This window comes from Mustela putorius, unplaced genomic scaffold (assembly GCF_011764305.1).
Source record: "Mustela putorius furo isolate JIRA1106 unplaced genomic scaffold, ASM1176430v1.1 tig00004035_pilon_pilon_pilon, whole genome shotgun sequence".
Lineage (NCBI taxonomy): Eukaryota > Metazoa > Chordata > Mammalia > Carnivora > Mustelidae > Mustela > Mustela putorius.
The window spans coordinates 1,435,124-1,442,224 of NW_025422171.1; positions in this window are offsets into that span (position 1 = coordinate 1,435,124).

The window sequence follows — 7,101 nt, forward strand, 5'->3', positions numbered from 1 at the left end:
AGAGAGACAGAGGGAGGGAACACAAGTAGAGGGAGCTGCAGGCAGGAGGAGAAGAAGGCTCCCCACTAAGCAAGGAACCAATGCAGAACTTTATCCCAGAACCTTGGGTTCATGATCTGAGTAGAAGGCAGACCCTTAACTCACTGGTCATCCAGGCTTCCCTCTTTTAACTAGTTCTGAAATATTAGGCTGTTGTTTCCATCTATTTTACAAGCATATGTTCTTGATGTCTTTTTATACTCTTTTAGGAACTTACCTGTTTCTTAATCTCTATTCTAACAAAGTACATTAATTTTGTGTAAGATTTAACATGAATCTGTTTCTGTTATTTATTTATTTATTTAAAAGATTTTATTTATTTATTTGACAGAGATCACAAGTAGGCAGAGAGGTAGGCAGAGAGAGACCGAGAAGCAGGCTCCCCGCCAAGCAGAGAGCCCAATGCAGGTCTCGACCCGAGGACCCTGGGATCACGACCTGCTTTAACCCACTGAGCCACCCAGGCGCCCCTCTGTTATTTATTTTTACTTTAAATTAGTTCCCGAAACTTTAAGAGGTAAAATTTAAATTTGTTTTGCTAATTTTACAGCTCTTTAGTGCCATCTTCTGTTGTTTTTATGAAAAGTTAAAATACATGGCAGCTAGCTTTCTGAGATATTCTGATCCTGTCTCTACATTGTACCTTGTTTTATCTGTATCCTCTTTTTGCTTGTGTTCTTTGTCCATGAACTTCTTAAATCTTAACATTCTTACAAAGAGAAATTTAGCTGGTTATTTTTGAGAGTTTATGAGACTCTCTCTCTCATTACCTTTTTATCTTCTGAAGACACCTTGTACAAAATGCTGGAGTTTCAGATTTTATCCTCATATTGGCTCATGGAAGCTGCCCAATGAGTGCCTTTTAGTAATCGAGGATTTTAGTTCTCTCTGGTACTCTGTTTCTTCCCTGTTTCCTCTTGCACAGATATTGATACCATTTATCTCTAGCGGTTTTTGGTGGTCTCTTACTTTCTGCCTATGTTTTGGAGCTCATGGGATTGCTTTATCACCTGATTTTATTGAAGATATTTTTCAAGAATTTTTGTGTTGTTTATTTTTTATTCTAGTTCTGTGTGGGCTTTTTTCTTTTTTACTAGAAAAATATTAACCTTTTCTCTGAATCAATAAAGATACTATTTTTTTTTGTTTTATTTTTTACATCCAGGTTTTGAGCAGTCTTTGTCATTAAGTTCTTGGCATGCAATATACTCATCATCTTTTCATGCAATGTCAACAGCTAACAACAGGATATCAGTATTTGCAATCCTGTTAGGATTGTTTTGACCCAACTCGATTGGAAAATACATTAAAGGGCATGGCAATAACATTTAAATTAGAATATCTATTTCCTTTGATTTAGATATCCCTGCTTTATGACTATATCTTATAGGAATAAAATTATCATATATACAAGGATATAAAAATGGTATTGTTTGTACTGGTAAAAAGTGGGGGGGGGGGCAAACACCCCAGTATTGGGGAATAGGCTATCTAGAACATTTACACTATGGACTGATTAGGTTGCCATTTTAATGAATTAGAGTCATGTCAATTAACCTGAGGGATATCCATAATCTATTTTGTTTTAGGAATATTTTCCAACATTTAGAAGCAACAAAAAATGATTACATGATTGAATAGCCTGCTGTACCACTTTCTATTTCTTCTGGAAATGTATTGATTTGACTTACTGTTTACAAATGATTAGGGACCATTTTACAACATTATAAAGTTAGAAGTTAACTTGTAGAACACTAATAAGTTGTGTTATGGACTGAATTGTGTCCCCATACCAAACTCATATGTTGAAATCCTAACACCCAATGTGACTGTATTTGGAGATAGAACCTATCCAGGGGAATGAGAGTTAAGTGAAGTTAGGGGCACCTGGGTGGCTCAGTTGGTTAAACATCTGATTCTTTTGTTTGGCTCAAGTCATGATCTCAGGATTGTGAGGTCAAGCCCATTCAGAATGGAGTCTACTTGAGATTTTCTGTGTCCCTCCCACTTATGCTCACTTTCTCTTTATTGTAAATACATAAATCTTTAAAAAATAATAAGAAGAAAAGATACATGAAGTCATCAGGTGGGGCCCTAGTCCAGCAAAACTGGTGTCTTTTTTTCTTTTCTTTTCTTTCTTTTTTTTTTTAAGAGAGAGGGAAGGAAGGTAGAGGGGCAGAGGAAGAGGGAAAGAGAGAATCTTAAGCTGACTCCACACCCAAGTGGAGTTGACACAGGGCTTGATCTCACAACCCTGAGACCATGAAATCAAGAGCTGGTTGCTTAACTGACTCAGTCATCAAAGTGCCCCAGAACTAGTGTCTTTATAAAAAGAACAAAAGACATGAGAGCTTCCCTGACAATTGCATGCACAGAAAGGAGGTAGTACAAGGACACAGTGAGAAGATGGCTGTCTGCAAGCGAGGAAGAGAGACCTCATCAGATAACAATCCTAGTGGCTCCTTGATCTTTGATTTCCAAACTTCGGACTATAAAAATATAAATTTCTGTTGCTTAAGCCACCCTGTCTGTTGTATTCTGTTTTGATAATCTGAGCTGAATAATAACACAATGTGATAATTGTTTTCTGTTTACTAAAGATTATAACCCCAAAGGTTATGATTTTATTTTGCTATAAGATATTGGTCAGTTTTACAAAATTAACCCTTGAACAACATGAGTTGAACTGCACAGGTCCACTTATATAAAGGGATTGTGTGTGTGTGTGTGTGTGTGTTTTTGGATAAATTCTGTATAGTACTATAGATGTATTTTCTCTTCCTTATGATTTTCTTAATAATATTTTCTTTTCTCTAGCTTATTTTGTTATAAGAATAGAGGATGTAAACATATAACAAAAAAAAATGTGTTAATTGACTGTTTATATTATCATTATGGCTCCCAGTTGACCGTAGGCTATTAGTAGTTTACTTTTGGGGGAGTCAAAATTATACATGGATTTTCAGCTGTTGGGTGGTTAACACCCTTAACCCCCTACGCTGGTCAAGGGTCAGCTGTTTTTATTTATTTATTTATTTATTTTTAAGATTTTATTTATTTATTTGACAGATAGAGATCACAATTAGACAGAGAGAGAGAGAGAGGAGGAAGCAGGCTTCCCGCTAAGCAGAAAGCCCGATGCGGGGCTCGATCCCAGGACCCTGGGATCAGGACCTGAGCTGAAGGCAGAGGCTTTAACCCACTGAGCCACCCAGGCACCCCGGGTCAGCTGTACACTGCAGCATTCCTTGTTTCACTGTTTATACAAATCCAGGTTTCTCACATTTGAAGTGAATCAGTGTTGGGGTGCCTTGCTGGTTCAGTTGGTAGAGCATGAGATTCTTGATCTTGGGATTGTGAGTTTGAGCCCCTCATTAGGTGTAGAGATCACTTAAAAACTTCTTTATTTATTTATTTATTAATTTTTAAAAGATTTTATTTACTTATTTACTTATTTGAGATCACAAGTTGGCAAAGAGGCAGGCAGAGAGAGAAGGGGAAGCAAGCTTCCTGCTGAGCAGAGAGCCCAATGTGGGACTTGATCCCAGGAGCCTGAGATCATGACCTGAGCCAAAGGCAGAGGCTTTAACCCACCAAGCCACCCAGGCACCCCTGAAAACTTCTTTTAAATACTGAAGTAAATCAGTGTTTTCATTCTGCTGGTTTCCCCATCAATGATTCCATAAATTTTTGACATGTGCTCAGTATTATCTGTGGGAATTTTGTTTTCACTAACTTGAGCAATAGGTGGGTTTTTATCCTTTAAAAAATGGTGGTTGGGTGCCTGGGTGGTTCAATCAGTTGGATGGCTGCCTTTGGCTTGGGTCATGATCCCAGGGTTCTGAGATCGAGCTCTGTGTTGGGCTCCCTCAGTGAGGTGCCTACTTCTTCTCCCTCTTGCTCTCTCTCTTAAATAAATGAATAAATAAATAAATAAATCATTTTAAAATGGTGGTAAAAGACATTTAACTTAAAATTTACCATTTTAATCTTTTTTTAAAAAGATTTTATTTATTGGGACGCCTGGGTGGCTCAGTTGGTTAAGCAGCTGCCTTCGGCTCAGGTCATGATCCCAGCGTCCTGGGATCGAGTCCCACATCGGGCTCCTTGCTCCGCAGGGAGCCTGCTTCTCCCTCTGACTCTGCCTTCCACTCTGTCTGCCTATGCTCGCTCTCACTCACTCTCTCTCTGCCAAATAAATAAATAAAATCTTTTTTTTTAAAAAGATTTTATTTATTTATTTGTCAGAGAGACACAAAGTGAGAGAGGGAGCACAAGCAGGGGGAGTGGGAAAGAGAGAAGCAGGTTTCCCACCAAACAGGGAGCCCAATGCAGGTCTTGAAGTGAAAATGGATCCCAGGACTCTGGGATCATGACCTGAGCCAAAGGCAATGTTTAACAGACTGAGCCACCCAGGCACCCCACCATTTGAATCTTTTTAAAGTGTACAGTTGAGTGGCATTAATGACATTCATAATGTTTCATCATCACTATCCATTTCCACTATCCCAAATAATAGTCAGTTAGCAAAAGTTCTCGGTTTTGTTCTTCTCACAGTCCTTTGGTTATCTCTATTCTACTTTCTGTCTCTACAAATTGCCACTTCTAGATAGTTCATATAAGTGAATTCATAAAATATTTGTTCTTTTTGTGTCTGGCTTATCTCACATAACATATTTTTAAGGCTCATCTGTGTTATAACATGTAACAAGAACTTCATTTCTTTTTGTGAATGAATAATATTTCATATACCACATTGTGTTTATTCATTTATCTCTTGATGGACATTAGGGTGGTTTCCATCTTTTGACATTTGTGAATAACTCTATAATTTTTTTAAAGATTTTATTCATTTATTTGACAGGCAGAGATCACAAGTAGGCAGAGAATCAGGCAAAGAGAGAGAGATGGGGAAGCAGGCTCCCCGCTGAGCAGAGAGCCAGAAGTGGGGCTCAATCCCAGGACTCTGAGATCATGACCTGAACTGAAGGCAGAGGCTTTAATCCACTGAGCCAGGTGCTCCAATAACTCTACTATTAACACCAGTGTGTAAGTATATGTTTGAATCCTGTTTTCAGCTCTTTTGGATATATACAGAAAAAGGTAATGACTGGGCCTTATGGTAATTCTATGTTTAGCTTTTTGAGGAAACTCCATTTAAAAAAAAAATAGACTTTGGGGCGCCTGGGTGGCTCAGTGGGTTAAGCCGCTGCCTTCGGCTCGGGTCATGATCTCAGGGTCTAGGGATCGAGTCCCGCATCGGGCTCTCTGCTCAGCAGGGAGCCTGCTTCCCTCTCTCTCTCTCTGCCTGCTTCTCCATCTACTTGTGATTTCTCTCTGTCAAATAAATAAATAAAATCTTAAAAAAAAATAAAAAAATAGACTTTACTTTCTAGAGCAGTTTTAGGTTTACAGCAAAATTGAATGGAAACTATAAGCATTTCTCATCTGCTCCCTGCCCCAACACAGAGGAACATGCATATGTGCACGCACGCGTGCACACACAAAGACACAGACACAGACACACACACACACACACACACACTTCGGCACTATCAACAACATGAACCAAAGTGGAATATTTGTTACACTCAACAAACCTGTGTTGTTGACACATCCTTATCACCTGAAGTCCATAATTTATCCTACTAGGGTTCATTTTTGGTGTTGCATATTCTATGGGTTTTGATATATGTGTAAAGATAGACATATACATACCATTATAGTATCACACAGGATAGATTCACGGCCCTAAAAATCTTCCTATTCACCTCTTTCTTCTCCCAACTCCTGGTGTCTACTTTTTAAATTTTTCTGTCTTCATTGCTTTGTCTTTTCCAGAATTTCCAGTTGGAATTATAAAACACACAGTTTTCCAGATTCTTTTCTTAGCAATATGTACTTAAGGTTGCTCTGTCTTTTCATGGCTTCAGGGGTATTTGTTTTAGCACTGAATAACATTCCATAATCTAGATGTAACATAGTTTATTTATCATCTAAGGAGGGACAAGTGTAGTGAGTACGAACCTTTAATAAATAAAGTGTAATAAATAAATAAATAAATAAATAATATGTAGTAAGTGCAAACCCCTACTAAATGAAAAACAGGAACAAATTGCAAACTAACCACATAGCAAGTAAGCCTAGACCATATGCGTGTAGTGATAAGATTAGCGCGGAGTAACAAGTTGTAAATATTTTAACTTGTGCGAAATACTGTAGACCAAAACATGTTTACAACGTGTGTATGTTTTTGGTGTGTAAGCATGAGAAAAATAAGTGATGTAATATGTTTATGAAGGAGACTTAGCACATTATATAAAGAGGCATCGGGTTGGACTGAGGTGAAGCGAGTTCCCTGTCGGGAGGACATCATCGCCAGTGCTACCAACGCTGCGACAGTTTCGTTGCCAACCACTCGCTGGTTCTCTCAGTCTCAACTTCTGCGGTGACCTCTCTGTCTAGATTGTGAGGCGACGTCTCCTTCTCCGTGACAAGGTCAGCGGACTGTGACCGGGCCACGATAGTGGTGCGAACCTGGTCCCAATAAAGATCAAGTGAGTTACATCATATCCATCTCTCTATCTCTTCTTTACACGTTGCGACCTCCTGGCGGGACGCATGGTTTTGCTTGCAACAGACAAGTTTCCAAGTTTTGGCAATTATGAATAAAGCTGCTTGAAATATAAGGGTACAGATTTTTGTGTGTATATAAATTTTTATCTTATTTGGGTAAATACCAAGGAGGGTGACTGTTGGATTCTATGATAAGAGTGTGTTTACTTCTAGGGTCCCTGGCTGGCTCAGTCAGTGGAGCTTGTGACTCTTGATCTTGGGATTGTGAGTTCAAGCCCAAAATTGAATGTGGAGATTGCTTAAAAATACAATCTTAAAAAAAGAGAGAGAGAGAGTTTGTTTAGTTCGATAAGACACTCCTGCCAAAAACTGAAAGTTTGTATCCCTCAAAATTCTTGTTGAAATCCCAAACTCCAATGCAGTAATATTAGGAGATGGTGCCTTTGGAAAGTGAAGTACTCCTGAATGGGGTAAGTGCCCTTATAA